At 40.4% G+C, this 19,663-nt stretch overlaps 1 non-coding gene across 1 annotated transcript; it reads left to right on the top strand.

The window, feature by feature from the left end:
* Nucleotides 1-3,477: 3,477 nt before the first annotated feature.
* LOC112780884 (small nucleolar RNA R71) lies at nucleotides 3,478-3,584 on the top strand. Its single transcript, XR_003191691.1, has one exon. It is a non-coding gene; the product is annotated as a small nucleolar RNA R71 (small nucleolar RNA).
* Nucleotides 3,585-19,663: the final 16,079 nt, after the last annotated feature.

The following is a 19,663-nucleotide window of genomic DNA, read 5'->3' as shown; positions in this document are numbered from 1 at the left end:
GGTTCTTTGATCTTCTCTAATTTCATGGAGGAGGATGGAATGCTCTTGGTGCTCCACCCTTAGTTGTCCCATGTTGGAACTCAATTCTCCTAGGGAGGTGTTGATTTGCTCCCAATAGTTTTGTGGAGGAAGATGCATCCCTTGAGGTATCTCAGGGATTTCATGATGAGGAAATTCCTCATGCTCTTGATGAGGTTCTCTTGTTTTCTCCATCCTTTTCTTAGTGATGGGTTTGTCCTCATCAATGAGAATGTCTCCCTCTATGTCAATTCCAGCCGAATTGCAGAGGTGACAAATGAGATGAGGGAAGGCTAACCTTGCCAAAGGAGAGGACTTGTCCGCCACCTTGTAGAGTTCTTGGGATATAACCACATGAACTTCCACTTCCTCTCCAATCATGATGCTATGTACCATGATAGCCCGGTCTATAGTAGCTTCAGACCGGTTGCTAGTGGGAATGATTGACCGTTGGATGAACTCTAACCATCCCCTAGCCACGGGCTTGAGGTCATGCCTTCTTAGTTGAACCGGCTTCCCTCTTGAATCTCTCTTCTATTGAGCGCCCTCTTCACATATGTCCATGAGGACTTGGTCCAACCTTTGATCAAAGTTGACCCTTCTAGTGTAGGGGTGTGCATCTCCTTGCATCATAGGCAAGTTGAATGCCAACCTTACATTTTCCGGACTAAAATCTAAGTAATTCCCCCGAACCATTGTAAGCCAATTATTAGGGTCCAGGTTCACACTTTGATCATGGTTCTTGGTGATCCATGCATTGGCATAGAACTCTTGAACCATTAAGATCCCGACTTGTTGAATGGGGTTGGTGAGAACTTCCCAACCTCTTCTTCGGATCTCATGTCGGATCTCCAGATACTCATTCTTTTTGAGCTTGAAAGGGACCTCAGAGATCACTTTCTTCTTGGCCACAACTTCATAGAAGTGGTCTTGATGCACCCTTGAGAGGAATCTCTCCATCTCCCATGACTCGGAGGTGGAAGCTTTTGCCTTCCCTTTCCTCTTTCTAGAGGTTTCTCCGGCCTTTGGTGCCATAAATGGTTATGGAAAAACAAAAAGCTTTAGCTTTTACCACACCAAACTTAGAAGGTTGCTCGTCCTCGAGCAAAAGAAGAAAGAAGAGAGTAGAAGAAGAAGAAATAGAGGAGATAGAATGGGCTTTGTGTTTCGGCCAAGGGGGAGAAGTGGTGTTTAGGTTGTGTGAAAATGAAAGAGTGAAGATGGGTTTATATAGGAGTGAGAGGGGTGTGTATGTTTCGGCCATTATGGGTGGGTTTGGGAGGGAAAGTGGTTTGAATTTGGATGGTGAGGTAGGTGGGGATCCTGTGGGGTCCACAGATCCTGAGGTGTCAAGGATATCTCATTCCTGCACCAGGTGGCGTGCAAAACGCCCCTTTCTGCCAATCCTGGCATTAAACGCCAGGCTGCTGCCCATTTCTGGCATTTAACGCCAGCTTCTTGCCCATTCTTGGCGTTAAACGCCAGTCTGGTGCCCTTTTTTGGAGTTAAACGCCCAGAATGGTGCCAGACTGGGTGTTTAACACCCATTCTGCTACCTTTACTGGCGTTTAAACGCCAGTAACTATCTCCTCTAGGGTGTTCTGTTTTTCATTCTGTTTTTCACTTTGTTTTTGCTTTTTCAATTGTTTTTGTGACTTCACATGATCATCAACCTACAGAAAACATAAAATAACAATAGAAAATAGAAATTTAACATAGATAAGTAAAGATTGGGTTACCTCCCAACAAGCGCTTCTTTAATGTCAATAGCTTGACAGTGGCTCTCATGGAGCCTCACAGATGTTCAGAGCAATGTTCGAACCTCCCAACACCAAACTTAGAGTTTGAATGTGGGGGTTCAACACCAAACTTAGAGTTTGACTGTGGGGGCTCTGTTTGACTCTGTATTGAGAGAAACTCTTCATGCTTCCTCTCCATGGTTACAGAGGGATATCCTTGAGCTTTAAACACAAGGGAGTCTTCATTCACTTGAATGATCAATTTTCCTCTGTCAACATCAATCACAGCCTTTGCTGTGGCTAGGAAGGATCTGCCAAGGATGATGGATTCATCCATACACTTCCTAGTCTCTAGGATTATGAAATCAGCAGGGATGTAATGGTCTTCAACCTTTACCAAGACATCCTCTACAAGTCCATAAGCCTGTTTCTTTGAATTGTTTGCCATCTCTAGTGAGATTCTTGCAGCTTGTACCTCAATGATCCCTAGCTTCTCCATTACAGGGAGAGGCATAAGGTTTATGCTTGACCCTAGGTCACACAGAGCCTTCTCAAAGCTCATGGTGCCTATGGTACAAGGGATTAAGAACTTTCCAGGGTCCTGTCTCTTTTGAGGTAATCTCTGCCTAGTCAAGTCATCCAGTTCTTTAATGAGCAATGGAGGTTCATTCTCCCAAGTCTCATTACCAAATAACTTGGCATTTAGCTTCATGATTGCTCCAAGGTACTTAGCAACTTACTTTTCAGTGACATCTTCATCCTCTTCAAAGGAAGAATACTCATCAAAGCTTATAAAAGGCAGAAGTAAATTCAATGGAATCTCTATGGTCTCAGAATGAGCCTCAGATTCCCATGGTTCCTCATTAGGGAACTCTATTGAGGTCAGTAGGTGTCCATTGAGGTCTTCCTCAGTGGGAATCACTGCCTCTTCCTCCTCTCCATGTTCGGCCATGTGAGATATGGTTATGGCCTTGCACTCTCTTTTTGGATTCTCTTCTGTATTGCTTGGGAGAGTACTAGGAGGGAGTTCAGTAATTTTCTTACTCAGCTGACCCACTTGTGCCTCCAAATTTCTAATGGAGGACCTTGTTTCAGTTATGAAACTTTGAGTGGTTTTGATTAGATCAGAGACAATGGTTGTTAAGTCAGAGGGGTTCTGCTTAGAATTCTCTGTCTGTTGCTGAGAAGATGATGGAAAAGGCTTGCTATTGCTAAACCTGTTTCTTCCACCATTATTGTTGTTGAAACCTTGTTGAGGTCTCTGTTGATCCTTCCATGAGAGATTTGGATGATTTCTCTATGAAGGATTATAGGTGTTTCCATAGGGTTCTCCCATGTAATTCACCTCTTCCATTGCTGAGTTCTCAAAATCATAAGCTTCTTCTTCAGAGGAAGCTTCCTTAGTACTGCCTGTTGCTGCTTGCATTTCAGACAGACTCTGAGAAATCATATTGACTTGTTGGGTCAATATTTTATTCTGAGCCAATAGGCATTCAGAGTATCAATCTCAAGAACTCCTTTCTTTTGAGTTGACCCATTATTTACAGGATTCCTTTTAGAGGTGTACATGAATTGGTTATTTGCAACCATTTCAATGAGTTCTTGAGCTTCTGCAGGCGTCTTCTTCAAATGAAGAGATCCTCCAGCAGAGATATCCAATGACATCTTGGATAGTTCAGACAGACCATCATAGAAGATTCCTATGATGCTCCATTTTGAAAGCATGTCAGAAGGGCACCTTCTGATTAATTGCTTGTATCTTTCCCAAGCTTCATAGAGGGATTCACTATCCTTCTGTCTAAAGGTTTGGACTTCCACTCTAATCTTACTCAATTTTTGAGGTGGAAAGAACTTTGCCAAGAAGGCATTGACTAGCTTTTCCCAAGAGTTCAGGCTTTCTTTAGGTTGTGAATCCAACCATGTCCTAGCTCTGTCTCTTACAGCAAAACGAAAGAGCATAAGTCTGTAGACTTCAAGGTCAACCCCATTGGTCTTGACAGTGTCACAGATTTGCAAGAACTCAGCTAAGAACTGATGAGGATCTTTGGTGCACAAATTGCGAATCACACTTTTCACAACTCGTACCACTGACCAGCAAGTGCACTGGGTCGTCCAAGTAATACCTCACGTGAGTAAGGGTCGAATCCCACGGAGATTGTTGGTTTGAAGCAATCTATGGTTATCTTGTAAATCTTAGTCAGGAAGTCAATTATGTTTATCAGTTGAATTGTGAATAAACAAGAGAGCATGGATTAAAGGTTACTTGTTATGCAGTAATGGAGAATATGTTGGAGTTTTGGAGATGCTTTGTCTTCTGAATCTCTGCTTTCCTCTGTCATCTGATTCACGCACGCACGTCCTTCTATGGCAAGCTGTGTGTTGGGGCATCACCGTTGTCAATGGTTACATCCCCTCCTCTTGTGAAAATGGTCCAAATGCTCTGTCACAGCACAGCTAATCATCTGAGGTTCCCGATCATGCTGGAATAGGATTCACCCTCCTTTTGCATCTGTCACTACGCCCAGCACTCGCGAGTTTGAAGCTCGTCACAGTCATTCAATCCCTGAATCCTACTCGGAATACCACAGACAAGGTTTAGACTTTCCGGATTCTCATGAATGCCGCCATCAATCTAGCTTATACCACCGAGATTCTGATTAGGGAGTCTAAGAGATATTCATTCAATCTGATGTAGAACGGAGGTGGTTGTCAGGCACGCGTTCGTGGGGGAATGATGATGATTGTCACGTTCATCACATTCATGTTGAAGTGCAAATGAATATCTTAGATAGGAACACGCATGTTTGAATAGAAAACAGGAATACTTGCATTAATTCATCGAGACACAGCAGAGCTCCTCACCCCCAACAATGGAGTTTAGAGACTCATGCCGTCAAAGAGTACAAAGTTCAGATCTAAAAATGTCATGAGATACAAAATAAGTCTCTAAACTATGATGGATGGTGCAGATATCCACTTCTGGGGCCCACTTGGTGTGTGCTGGGGCTGAGACTTAAGTAATTCACGTGCATAAGGCCATTTTGGGCGTTCAACGCCAGGTTTGGATGCATTTCTGGCGTTGAACTCCAACTTTTAATCCTTTTCTGGCGCTGGACGCTAGAATTGGGCAGAGAACTGGCGTTGAACGCCAGTTTACGTCATCTATCCTTGAGCAAAGTATAGACTATTATATATTGCTGGAAAGCCCTAGATGTCTACTTTCCAACGCAATTAGAAGCACACCAATTCGAGTTCTGTAGCTTCAGAAAATCCACTTTGAGTGCAGGGAGGTCAGAATCCAACAGCATCAGTAGTCCTTTTTCAGCCTGAATCAGATTTTTGCTCAGCTCCCTCAATTTCAGCCAGAAAAATACCTGAAATTACAGAAAAACACACAACTCATAGTAAAGTCCAGAAATATGAATTTTTCCTAAAAACTAATGAAAATAAACTAAAAACTAACTAAAACATACTAAAAACTATATGAAATTAACCCCAAAAAGCATATAAAATATCCGCTCATCACAACACCAAACTTAAACTGTTGCTTGTCCTCAAGTAACTAGACAAATAAAATAGAAGACTAATAGGTTGAGAAGCAATAATATCTCAGAGTTTTTGAGTGAAGCTCAGATTCTAATTAGATGAGCGGGACTAGTAGCTTTTTGCTTCCGAACAGTTTTGGCATCTCACTTTATCCATTGAAGCTCAGAGTGATTGGCATCTATAGGAACTTAGAATTCAGATAGTGTTATTGATTCTCCTATTTCAGTATGATGATTCTTGAACACAGCTATTTCATGAGTCTTGGCCGTGGCCCTAAGCACTTTGTTTTCCAGTATTACCACCGGATACATAAATGCCACAGACACATAATTGGGTGAACCTTTTAGATTGTGACTCAGCATTGCTAAAGTCCCCAATTAGAGGTGTCCAGAGTTCTTAAGCACACTCTTCTTTTGCTTTGGACCTTGACTTTAACCGCTCAGTCTCAAGTTTTCACTTGACACCTTCACGCCACAAGCACATGGCTAGGGACAGCTTGGTTTAGCCGCTTAGGCCAGGATTTTATTCCCTTAGGCCCTCCTATCCACTGATGCTCAAAGCCTTGGGATCCTTTTTATTATCCTTGCCTGTTGGTTTTAAGGGCTATTGGCTTTTTGCTCTTGCCTTTTGGTTTTAAGAGCTTTGGCTTTTTCTGCTTGCTTTCTCTCTCTTTTTTTTTCTTTTTTTTTTCTGCAAGCTTTGTTCTTTGCTGCTTTTTCTTGCTTCAAGAATCATTTTTATGATTTTTCAAATTATCAATAACATGTCTCATGTTCATCATTCTTTCAAGAGCCAACATATTTAACAGTCTTAAACAACAAATTCAAAAGACATATGCACTGTTCAAGCATTCATTCAGAAGACAGAAAGCATTGCCACCACATGTAACTAATTAGAATTTCTCTTATTAAAAACTCGAAATTTTATTGCCTCTTATTTAAAAGATCTACTATTTTATTCATGTTTGCTGATGATGAGAAAAATAAACTATGGCTTAATTGGAGATAAAATCAAAATAGATACTAATTACTACTATATGATTCCTAAGGTAAAACTAAAATAAGAACAATTATCACAGAGTTAAGGCTAAGATTAGAACTCAACAACCTTGAGGTTTGGAAGTGGATGTTCCTCTAGTCTGTGAGGTGCTTGGTCCTTCAAGAGAGAATTTCTGGCGCTTCAGTTCCTTTAAGTCACGCCCTTGCTCCTCTTGTTCCCTCAGCAGTTTTGCAGAGCATGCTGTTTTGATTTTGCTCTTGGATCTCCGGATATTCATCTTCTTTCAGATCGAATTTAACTTCCGGGATCACTGATCTTAGACCCATTATTTTGTAGTAATGGTCTGAATGTTCCTTGGTTAAGAACTTCCCTTGATTCCAAAGTGGTTTTGGAATACTCTCTTTCTTGCCTCTTGGAGTGGGTTGTTCTCCTTTAGGTGCCATGATCTTAGTGATCACGGATAAGCACACCAAACTTAGAGGTTTGCCTGTCCTCAAGCAAAAGAAAAGAAAGGAGATGGGTAGAAGGAGAGCTCCTCCCCACTATCCTGGCGTTTGAACGCCCAAACACTGCCTGTTTTGGGTGTTCAACACCCAAATACTGCACTCCTGGGCGTTGAACGCCCAGTTGTTGCCCTTTTCTGGCGTTGAACGCCAGATTGCTATCCTTACTGGTGTTCAGCGCCCACTGGATGCCTCTTTTGGGCGCTGAACGCCCAAAATGGCCTCTTACTGGCGTTTTCTTGCCAGTGAGCTCTTTTTCTCTGTTTTGTGTGCAGATTCCTTCTGTAACCCTGTGAATTTATAAAATTGATTCTTTACCTTAGTATCAATGAACTTTATATAAACAAATAAAAAATAAAAATAGGGCAAAATGCTTAGAGGATTGATGCCCCATGGCTGGGTTGCCTCCCAGCAAGCACTTCTTTATTGTCTTTAGCTGGACCTTGCTGAGCTTTTAATCTAGCTTCAGCCTTGAGCACTCTTGCTCAGTGTTGCCTTCAAGATAGTGGTTGATTCTCTGTCCATTGACAATGAACTTCTTATCAGAATCAATATCTTGAAGCTCCACATAACCATATGGTGATACACTTGTAATCACGTATGGTCCCCTCCACCGGGATTTCAGTTTCCCGGGGAATAGCCTGAGTCTAGAGTTAAACAGCAGAACCTTCTGTCCTGGTTTAAAGATTCTAGATGACAGCTTTCTGTCATGCCATTTTTTTTATTTCTCTTTATAAAGCTTGGCATTTTCGAAAGCTGTGAATCTGAATTCCTCTAGCTCATTTAGCTGGAGCAATCGTTTTTCTCCGGCTAATTTGGCATCAAAGTTTAGGAATCTGGTTGCCCAGTAGGCCTTATGTTCCAGTTCCACGGGTAGGTGACATGCCTTACCATACACGAGTTGGTATGGAGAGGTCCTTATAGGGGTCTTGAATACTGTTCTGTAAGCCCATAGAGCATCATCCAAGCTCCGTGCCCAATCCTTTCTACGGGTATTTACTGTCCGTTCCAGGATTCTCTTTAATTCTCTGTTAGAGACTTCAGCTTGCCCATTGGTTTGTGGATTATATGGAGTAGCCACCTTGTGGCGAATCCCATATCGAACCATGGCAGAGTAAAGCTACTTATTGCAGAAGTGAGTGCCCCCATCACTGATTAGTACTCTAGGGACACCAAACCTGCTAAAGATATGTTTCTGGAGGAACTTCAGCACTGTCTTAGTATCATTGGTGAGTGTGGCAATGGCTTCAACCCATTTTGATACATAGTCAACTGCCACCAGAATATAAGTGTTTGAGTATGATGGTGGGAAAGGTCCCATGATGTCAATTCCCCATACGTCAAACAACTCAATTTCCAAGATTCCTTGTTGAGGCATGGCGTAACCATGAGGCAGATTACCAGCTCTTTGGCAACTGTCATAGTTACGTACAAACTCTCGGGAATCTTTATAGAGTGTGGGCCAATAGAAGCCACATTGGAGGACCTTGGTGGCTGTTCGCTCACCTCCGAAATGGCCTCCATATTGAGATCCATGGCAATGCCACAGGATCCTCTGTGCTTCTTCTCTAGGCACACACCTACGGATTATTCCGTCTGCACATCTCTTAAAGAGATAAGGTTCATCCCAAAAGTAGTACTTTGCATCAGTAATTAATTTCTTCTTTTGTATCCTGTTGTACTCCTTGGGTATGAACCTTGCAGCTTTATAGTTTGCAATATCGGCAAACCATGGTGTTTCCTAAATGGCAAATAAATGCTCATCCGTAAAAGTCTCAGAGATCTCAAGAAAGGGGAGGGGCGTCCTTTCTACTAGCTCTATCCGGGACAGATGATCAGCTACTTGGTTCTCTGTCCCTTTTCTGTTTCTTATTTCTATATCAAACTCTTGCAGAAGCAACACCCATCTGATGAGCCTAGGTTTTGAATCCTGCTTTGTGAGTAAATATTTAAGAGCAGCATGATCAGTATACGCAATCACTTTTGATCCTACTAAGTATGATCTGAACTTGTCAATGGTGTAAACCACTGCAAGTAATTCTTTTTCTGTGGTTGTGTAATTCTTCTGGGCATTATTTAGAATGTGACTTGCGTAATAAATGACGTGCAGAAGCTTGTTATGCCTCTGTCCCAACACTGCACCAATGGCGTGATCACTGGCATCACACATTAGCTCAAATGGTAATGTCCAGTCTGGTGCAGAAATAACTGGTGCTGTGACCAGCTTAGCTTTCAGCGTTTCAAACGCTTGCAGGCACTCTGTGTCAAACACAAATGGCGTGTCAGCAGCTAGCAGATTGCTTAGAGGTTTTGCGATTTTTGAAAAATCCTTTATAAATCTCCTATAGAATCCTGCATGCCCCAGAAAGCTTCTAATTGCCTTAACATTGGCAGGTGGTGGTAATTTTTCAATTACCTCTATTTTTGCTTGATCCACCTCTATTCCCTTGTTTGAGATTTTATGCCCAAGAACAATCCCTTCAGTCACCATGAAGTGACATTTTTCCCAGTTTAAAACCAGGTTGGTCTCTTGGCATCTTTTCAAAACAAGTTTCAGGTGATCAAGACAGGAGCTGAATGAGTCTCCATATACTAAGAAGTCATCCATGAAGACTTCCAGAAATTTTTCCACCATATCAGAGAAAATAGAGAGCATGCATCTCTGGAAGGTTGCAGGCGCATTACACAGCCCAAATGGCATCCTTCTATAAGCAAACACTCCAGATGGACATGTGAATGCTGTTTTCTCTTGATCCTGGGGATCTGCTGTAATCTGGTTATAGCCTGAGTAGCCATCCAAAAAGCAGTAATAATCATGACCTGCCAGTCTTTCTAGCATCTGGTCTATGAATGGTAAAGGAAAATGATCCTTTCTGGTGGCTGTATTGAGCCTTCTGTAGTCAATACACATGCGCCACCCTGTAACTGTTCTTGTAGGAACCAGTTCATTTTTTTCATTATGAATCACTGTCATGCCTCCCTTTTTTGGGACGACTTGGACAGGGCTCACCCAGAGGCTATCAGAAATAGGATAAATAATCCCAGCCTCTAGTAATTTGTTGACCTCTTTCTGCACCACTTCCTTCATGGCTGGATTTAGCTGCCTCTGTGGTTGAACCACTGGTTTGGCATTATCTTCCAATAAGATTTTGTGCATGCATCTAGCTGGGCTTATGCCCTTAAGGTCACCTATGGACCACCCAAGAGCTGTCTTGTGTGTCCTTAGCACTTGAATAAGTGCTTCCTCTTCCTGTGAATTTAAGGCAGAGCTTATGATCACTGGAAAAGAGTCACCTTCTCCCAGAAATGCATATTTCAAGGATGGTGGTAATGGCTTGAGCTCGGGTTTAGGAGGTTTTTCTTCTTCTAGAAAAATTTTCAGAGGTTCTTTCATGTCCTCTGAATCCTCTAAATCAGGCTGAACATCTTTAAAGATGTTTTCCAACTCTGATTCGAGACTCTCAGCCATGTTGATCTCTTCTACCAAAGAGTCAATAAGATCAACTTTCATGCAGTCTTTTGATGTGTTAGGATGCTGCATGGCTTTGACAGCGTTCAACTTAAACTCATCATCATTGGCTCTCAGGGTTATTTCCCCCTGTTGGACGTCAATGAGGGATCGTCCAGTTGCTAGGAAGGGTCTTCCTAGAATGAGAGTAGCACTCTTGTGCTCCTCCATTTCCAACACAACAAAGTCAGTGGGAAAGGCGAATGGCCCAACTCTGACAATCATATCTTCAATCACGCCTGATGGGTATTTAGTGGAGCCATCAGCAAGTTGGAGACATATCCTGGATGGTTTAACTTCTTCAGTTAAGCCAAGCTTTCTGATAGTGGATGCAGGTATTAGGTTGATGCTTGCCCCAAGATCGCATAAAGCTATCTTGGTGCATTGACCTTCCAATATGCATGGTATCAGAAAACTCCCAGGGTCTTTGAGCTTCTCAGGAAAGCTTTTCAGAATGACTGCACTGCATTCTTCAGTGAGGAGAACTCTTTCTGTTTCTCTCCAATCCTTTTTATGACTCAAGATCTCTCATGAACTTGGCATAAGAAGGTATTTGCTCAAGTGCTTCTGCAAATGGAATCTTTATTTCAAGAGTCCTGAGGTAATCTGCAAAGCGAGCAAATTGCTTATCCTGCTCCTCTTTTCAGAGTTTTTGAGGATAAGGTATCTTGGCTTTATATTCCTCACCCTTAGTGGTTAAAGAAGCCTTTTTAGAGGGGTTGTTATCAGCACTTGTGTGTGTCTGATCCCTCACTGGCAATTGAGTGCCAGAGTTAGAAACTGGAGTGACATTAGACGCCAACTCCTTGTCTGTTCCTGGCGTCTGAACGCCAGAACTGTGCCTATTTTGGGCGTTCAGCGCTAGATCTTGCCCAATTTGGGTGTTCAACGCCAGATCCTTGCCCATTTCTGGCGTTGAATGCCAATCCTGCCTTGTTTCTGGCGTTGAACGCCAGTTTTGGGCATGGTCTGGGCGTTCAGCGCCAGCCTTCCACCAATTTTCTGGCGTTTTAGTGCCAGAATTATTTTTCCCTGGGCTCTTACTGTCCTCAGGTGAATTTTGGGTGGTTTGCTCATTCCTTAGCTTTTTGCTGCCTTGAGGTGGGGTATTTAATGTTTTCCCACTTCTTAATTGAACTGCTTGGCATTCTTCTGTTATTTGTCTTGATAGCTGCTGCTTTGTTTGCCTAAACTGTTCTTCCATATGTATATTAGCCATTCTTGTTTCTTGTAGCCTGTTTTTGAATTCGGCTAGCTGCTTTGTTAGAAAGTCCAATTGTTGATTGAATTCAGCAGCTTGTTTTACAGGACTGAGTTCAGCAGTTACTGTTTTAACCTCTTCATTCATGGAAGGGTTGCTGCTTAGGTACAGATGCTGATTCCTGGCAACTGTATCAATGATCTCTTGAGCCTCTTCAATTGTCTTTCTCATGTGGGTAGATCCACCAGCTGAGTAATCTAGAGACATCTGAGCTCCTTCTGCAAGCCCATAATAGAAGATGTCTAACTGAACCCACTCTGAAAACATTTCAGAGGGGCATTTTCGTAGCATCTCTCTGTATCTCTCCCAAGCATCATAAAGAGATTCATTATCTCCTTGTTTAAAGCCTTGGATATCCAGCCTTAGCTGTGTCATCCTTTTTGGAGGGAAATATTGATTCAGGAATTTTTCTGTCAGCTGTTTTCATGTCCTTATGCTGGCCTTAGGTTGGTTATTCAACCACCTCTTAGCTTGATCTTTTACAGCAAATGGAAACAGTAATAGTCTGTAGACATCCTGATCTATTTCTTTATCATGTACTGTGTCAGCAATTTGTAAAAACTGTGCCAGAAACTCTGTAGGTTCTTCCTGTGGAAGACCGGAATACTGGCAACTTTGCTGCACCATGATAATGAGCTGAGGATTCAACTCAAAGCTACTGACTCCAATGGAGGGTATGCAGATACTACTCCCATATGAAGCAGTAGAGGGGTTAGAATATGACCCCAGAGTCCTCTTGGACTGTTCATTTCCGCTTAGGTCCATGATGGAGAAAGGGAGATGATGTAAAATAGGAAAAATATTTTTATTTATTTATTTATTTATTTATTTCGAAAACAAAATAAATCAAAATAAAATTAATAAAAATGAGTGAAAGATTTTCGAAAAAAGTGAGGAGAGAGAAAGTGGTTAGAAGATTTTGAAAAGGATATGATGATTTTTGAAAAAGGTTTTAAATTTTGAAATAAAAATCTGAATTTTAGAAATAGATTTTGAAAATTTGCTTTTAAAATAGAGAGAAAAGATATTTTTGATTTTTAAGAGGAAAGAGAAAAACAATAAGATAGCACAAGATTTAAAATTTTTAGATCTAATGCTCCTTATTTTCGAAAATTTTGGAGGGAAAACACCAAGGAACACCAAACTTAAAAATTTTAAGATCAAGACACAAGGAAAACTCAAGAACACTTTGAAGACTCACAAGAACACAAGAACATGAAGGAAGAACACCAAACTTAAAATTTTTAGAAAACCAAAATAAATTTTCGAAAATTTTAAGAAAAATCAAGAAGAAAACACCAAACTTAAAGTTTGGCACAGAATTCAGTAGAAAAATTATTTTTGAAAAAGATTTTAAAAAGAAAATAAGGATTCTAAAATTTTAACACGACAATAATAAGAGACTCTAAACAAAAAGGAGAAATTTTTTCCTAATCTAAGCAACAAAATAAACCGTTAGTTGTCCAAACACGAACAATCCCCGGCAACGGCGCCAAAAACTTGGTGCACAAATTGTGAATCACACTTTTCACAACTCGTACCAGTGTCCAGCAAGTGCACTGGGTCATCCAAGTAATACCTCACGTGAGTAAGGGTCGAATCCCATGGAGATTGTTGGTTTGAAGCAATCTATGGTTATCTTGTAAATCTTAGTCAGGAAGTCAATTATGTTTATCAGTTGAATTGCGAATAAACAAGAGAGCATGGATTAAAGGTTACTTGTTATGCAGTAATGGAGAATATGTTGGAGTTTTGGAGATGCTTTGTCTTCTGAATCTCTGCTTTCCTCTGTCATCTGATTCACGCACGCACGTCCTTCTATGGCAAGCTGTGTGTTGGGGCATCACTGTTGTCAATGGTTACGTCCCCTCCTCTTGTGAAAATGGTCCAAATGCTCTGTCACAGCACAGCTAATCATCTGAGGTTCCCGATCATGCTGGAATAGGATTCATCCTCCTTTTGCGTCTGTCACTACGCCCAGCACTCGCGAGTTTGAAGCTCATCACATTCATTCAATCCCTGAATCCTACTCAGAATACCACAGACAAGGTTTAGACTTTCCGGATTCTCATGAATGCCGCCATCAATCTAGCTTATACCACGGAGATTCTGATTAGGGAGTCTAAGAGATATTCATTCAATCTGATGTAGAACGGAGGTGGTTGTCAAGCACGCGTTCGTGGGGGAATGATGATGATTGTCACGTTCATCACATTCATGTTGAAGTGCGAATGAATATCTTAGATAGGAACACGCATGTTTGAATAGAAAACAGGAATACTTGCATTAATTCATCGAGACACAGCAGAGCTCCTCACCCCCAACAATGGAGTTTAGAGACTCATGCCATCAAAGAGTACAAAGTTCAGATCTAAAAATGTCATGAGATACAAAATAAGTCTCTAAAAGTTGTTTAAATACTAAACTAGTAGCCTAGGTTTACAAAAAATGAGTAAACTATGATGGATGGTGCAGATATCCACTTCTGGGGCCCACTTGGTGTGTGCTGGGGCTGAGACTTAAGCAATTCACGTGCATAAGGCCATTTTGGGCGTTCAACGCCAGGTTTGGATCCATTTCTGGCGTTGAACTCCAACTTTTAATCCTTTTCTGGCGCTGGATGCCAGAATTGGGCAGAGAACTGGCGTTGAACGCCAGTTTACGTCGTCTATCCTTGAGTAAAGTATGGACTATTATATATTTCTGGAAAGCCCTGGATGTCTACTTTCCAACGCAATTGGAAGCACGCCATTTCGAGTTCTGTAGCTCTAGAAAATCCACTTTGAGTGCAGGGAGGTCAGAATCCAACAACATCAGTAGTCCTTTTTCAGCCTGAATCAGATTTTTGCTCAGCTCCCTCAATTTCAGCCAGAAAAATACCTAAACTTACAGAAAAACACACAACTCATAGTAAAGTCTAGAAATATGAATTTTTCCTAAAAAATAATGAAAATAAACTAAAAACTAACTAAAACATACTAAAAACTATATGAAATTAACCCCAAAAAGCGTATAAAATATCCGCTCGTCAATCTTCTAATGGAAGTCCATGAAACTTGCAATTCTGTTGCATTAGAGAAACTAATTGAGACTTAAGCTCAAAGTTGTTTACTCCAATGGTAGGGATAGAGATGCTTCTCCCATAGAAATCAGGAGTAGGTGCAGTAAAGTCACCAAGCACCTTCCTTGCATTGTTGGCATTGTTGTTTTCGGTTGCCATGGTTTCTTCTTCTTTGAAGAGCTCTGTTAGGCCCTCTAAAGAGAATTGTTCTTTAGCTTCTCTTAGCTTTCTCTTCAAGGTCCTTTCAGGTTCAGGATCAGCTTGAACAAGTATGCCTTTATCTTTGTTCCTGCTCATATGAAAGAGAAGAGAACAAGAAAGTAAGGAATCCTCTATGTCACAGTATAGAGATTCCTTGAGGTGTCAGAGGAAAAGAAGAATAGAAGGATGAGGTAGATGGAGGAGAATTCGAACATATAAAGAAGGAGGGAGTTTGAATTGTACCTTGATGAGGAGTCTTAGTCCCTTAAATAGAAGGATGTGAAAAGAGGGGAAGAATTTTTGAAAATTAATTAAAAGATTTAAAAAGAAATTTGAAAATTTGATTGAGATTTTCGAAAACTAAGATTGGGAAAGAAATAAAGTGATTTTTGAAAAAGATTTTGAAATTAGAAAAAGATATGATTGAAAATTAATTTTGAAAAAGATGTGATTGAAAAGATATGATTGAGAAGATATGATTGAAAATCAAATTAAAAAAGAGAAAGTTTTAAAACTAAAGTTGATTACTTGACTAACAAGAAATTAAAAGATATGATTCTAAAATTTAAAATTTGATCCTTTCTTAATAGGCAAGTAACAACTTGAAAATTTTTGAAGTAAATTTTGAATTGAAGCAAGGATTTTGGAAATAGTGAAAATAATTATAAAATGGAAAGAAATTGATTTTGAAAGAGATATGATTGAAAAGATATGATTTGAAAAAGATTTGATTTTGAAAAATTATGAAAACTTGAAAAAAATGTGAATTAAAAATAAAATCTTCCCTCTAGTGTCATCCTGGCGTTAAACGCCCAGAATGGTGCCCATTCTGGCGTTTAACGCCCAAATCTCTACCTTTTTGGGCATTAAACGCCTAGCCAGGTATCCTGGCTGGCGTTTAAACGCCAGTTTTCCTTCTTCACTGGGCGTTTTGAACGCCCAGCTTTTTCTGTTTGATTCCTCTGCTGAATGTTCTGAATCTTCAATTCTCTGTATTATTGACTTGAAAAGACATAGTTTTAAAAATATTTTTGAATTTTTGATGATGAGAAACAATAAAAATGCAACTAAGATCAAATAAGCAATGCATGCAAGACACCAAACTTAAAAATTTGTATACTAAGGACTATAACAATGTAAAAATGCATGTAAGAAACAACAAAATACACTAAACAAGAGAATTTAAAGATCAGAGCAAGGAAATCATCAAGCACAACTTGAAGATTAATGAAGAACATGCATGAATTCGAAAAATGCAAGAAGAACAGAAACATGCAATTGACGCCAAACTTAAAAATTGATACTAGACTCAAACAAGAAACATAAAATATTTTTTATTTTTATGGTTTTATAAAATTTTTTTGGGATTTTTGAAACTTATATGGAAAAGAAAATAAAGAGAATCCAAACTTTTAATAAGAATTCCAAGAATCATGCAATGTTAGTCTAAAACTTCAGTCTAAAAAGATTAGACATGTTTGGCCAAGCTTCAGCAGGACATTACATTCGATAGCTAAATTGATGAGAATCAATCAGCTTTTGTGATGGTGGGAATATCACCTTGAAACTCTAGAATTCATTCTTAAAAATTCTGAAGAAAAGATACCTAATCTAAGCAACAACATGAACTGTCAGTTGTCCAAACTCGAACAATCCCCGGCAACGGCGCCAAAAACTTGGTGCACGAAATTGTGATCATCAACAATGGCGCCAAAGACTTAGAGCTCTTAAATGTGAATCACACTTCGTCACAATTCTGCACAACTAACCAGCAAGTGCACTGGGTCGTCCAAGTAATAAACCTTACGTGAGTAAGGGTCGATCCCATGGAGACTGTCGGCTTGAAGCAAGCTATGGTCTTCTTGTAAATCTCAGTCAGGCGGATTCAAATGGTTATGGAGTTTAAGGTGATGAAAATAAATATAAAATAAAGATAGAGATACTTATGTAATTCATTGGTGGATTTCAGTTAAGCGTATGAAGATGCTTTGTTCCCCTTGAACCTCTGCTTTCCTATTGCCTTCTTCCAACCATTCATACTCCTTTCCATGGCAAGCTTTATGTTGGGCATCACTGTTGTCAATGGCTACATCCCGTCCTCTCAGTGAAAATGGTTCTGATGCTTTGTCACAACATCGGCTAATCAGCTGTCGGTTCTCGATCATGTCGGAATAGGATCCATTGATCCTTTTGCGTCTGTCACACGCCCCACAATCGCGAGTTTGAAGCTCGTCACAGTCATCCCTTCCCAGATCCTACTCAGAATACCACAGACAAGGTTTAGACATTCCGGATCTCAAGAATGGCCGCCAATAATTCTAGCCTATACCACGAAGGTTCCAATCTTAGATTAGAAACCCAAGAGATATGCATTCAAGCTTGTTTGCATGTAGAACGGAAGTGGTTGTCAGTCACGCATTCATAGGTGAGAATGATGATGAGTGTCACGGATCATCACATTCATCAAGTTAAAGAACGAATGAATATCTTGGAGAAGAAATAGACTTGAGTTGAATAGAAAAATAATAGTACTTGTATTAATTCATGAAGAATAGCAGAGCTCCACACCTTAATCTATGGTGTGTAGAAACTCCACCGTTAAGAATACATAAGAACAAGGTTCAGGCATGGCCGTGAGGCCAGCCTAAAACGTGTCTAAGATAGCATAAGACTTATCAAAGATTCAATGTATGAAAATACAATAGCAAAAGGTCCTTTTTATAGAGAACTAGTAGTCTAGGGTTTACAGAAATCAGTAATTAATGCAGAAATCTCCTTCCGGGCCCACTTGGTGTCTGCTTGAGCTGAGAATTGAAGCATTTTCGTGTAGATACTTTTCTTGGAGTTAAACGCCAGCTTTTGTGCCAGTTTGAGCGTTTAACTCCAGCTTTTGTGCCAGTTTTGGAGTTAAACGCCAAAATTCTTGAGCTGACTTGGAACGCCTATTTGGGCCATCAAATCTCAGGCAAAGTATGGACTATTATATATTGCTGGAAAGCCCAGGATGTCTACTTTCCAACGCAATTGAGAGGGCGCCAATTAGGTTTCTGTACTTCCAGAAAATCCACTTTGAGTGCAGGAAGGTCAGAATCCAACAGCATCTGCAGTCCTTTTTCAGCCTCTGAATCAGATTTTTGCTCAGGTCCCTCAATTTCAGCCAGAAAATACCTGAAGTCACAAAAAAACACACAAAATCATAGTAAAGTCCAGAAGAGTGATTTTTATTTAAAAAATAATAAAAATATAATAAAAACTAATTAAAATATACTAAAAACATACTAAAAACAATGCCAAAAAGCGTATAAATTATCCGCTCATCACTCCCCTTTCCCTATCTGATTACACAGCTTGGCCGTCGAGCTGACGTGCCCTGGGAGGATGCTGATGAGAAGCCACCTGCTGTAGAATGCAAGAAAATTATCCCTCACAGCAGGAACTTTCTGGCTTTGGGCTACAGACCTCCATTCCTCACTGCTACTGCTGAGACAGCCACACCATCTGCCGGCCCCTCTTCCTCTACAGCTACCCCAGCTACCCCTGCTACCATCACTACACCTCCACCTGCCTCAGAGCCAGTTTATCACCTAGTGCACCGCCTGTTTCGACAGCTAGACCAGATGGAGCGCCGCAACCGGCGCCGATATGAGAGAGCTGAGCGTCGCAGCAAGCGACGCTATGAGCACATGAAGCTGATGATACGATCTGGCGATATCCCCTCCAAGCCTGACACATCATCAGAGCCATCTGAGGAGGAGGCAAATGATCACGAGGCAGAGACCCATCCACAGAGCGAGGCTGCACAAGCAGGTACAGAGCAGGCTGCTTCACAGCAGGAGGCCCCGCATCAGATCCAGGCTGCAGTCCCAGAGGTTCCTATTCAGTCAGCACTTCCTCTGCAGTAGGCAGATCCTAAGACTACCACCACAGAGACTCCAGCTACCCACCCTTCCAATGATGACACCCCTTCACACCCTGCTTGAGTGAGCATCAGGGATGATGCTTCATTTTAAGTGTGGGGAGGTCGCCATCTCTGGCGTATTTTTTTGGTGAACCACTACAAACCCTTTTATTTTGGCTATTTCTCTGTATTTTTCTATTTATTTTTATTTTTATTTTCTCAGTACTTATACATTGCTATTTTCATGTATTTTTACTCTATTTCTGCTTGTTGCACTTTTAGTTCATATTTTAGCCATTTAGTTTAGTTGCAATTCTAACTTATTAGTTATAGAAATTGTGGATTAATTAGTATAGTTTACCCTTTTTAGCATAAGATAGCTTAGTTTAAATTGAAAATATAAAAGGAAGTAAACTAGAGACTTGAACATAATAGAAGCAATCCACACACCTTGTATATATAGCATTCCATGTTAGTTAGTTAAAAACATTTCATCAAGGAGAAATACTAGAACTTTAAAGCCACCTTAAGATTTACATTGAGAATAATGGGAACTCTTAATTTTACTTGCATGACATGCATAACTGATATATGATTTTTGAGTTAGAGAACACACAGCCTGTGAGTTTTGAGCTTAATTATATGGTTACATTCAAACCATAATTTTTATTTCTGTGTGTTCCGCCCTTCTTTTTTATTCTGGTGTTCTTTACTTTGTTTTAATCTATATATTCGATTATAGAATAGAAATACATACCAAGAGAGTGATTGAGGCCATTGTTTGATTTTAGCTCACTTATCCCAAATTAGCCTACCTTTTACATCACCCTTGTTAGCCCCTTTGAGCCTTTGAATCCCCTCTTATTCTACAAACCACATTACTAGCCTTAAGAAAAAAAACAAAATAAAAATTCGAAGTTGAATCCTTG

The sequence above is a fragment of the Arachis hypogaea genome, chromosome 19 (genome assembly GCF_003086295.3).
Source record: "Arachis hypogaea cultivar Tifrunner chromosome 19, arahy.Tifrunner.gnm2.J5K5, whole genome shotgun sequence".
Classification (NCBI taxonomy): Eukaryota; Viridiplantae; Streptophyta; class Magnoliopsida; order Fabales; family Fabaceae; genus Arachis; species Arachis hypogaea.
This window is presented reverse-complemented; position numbering and strand designations above follow the sequence as displayed.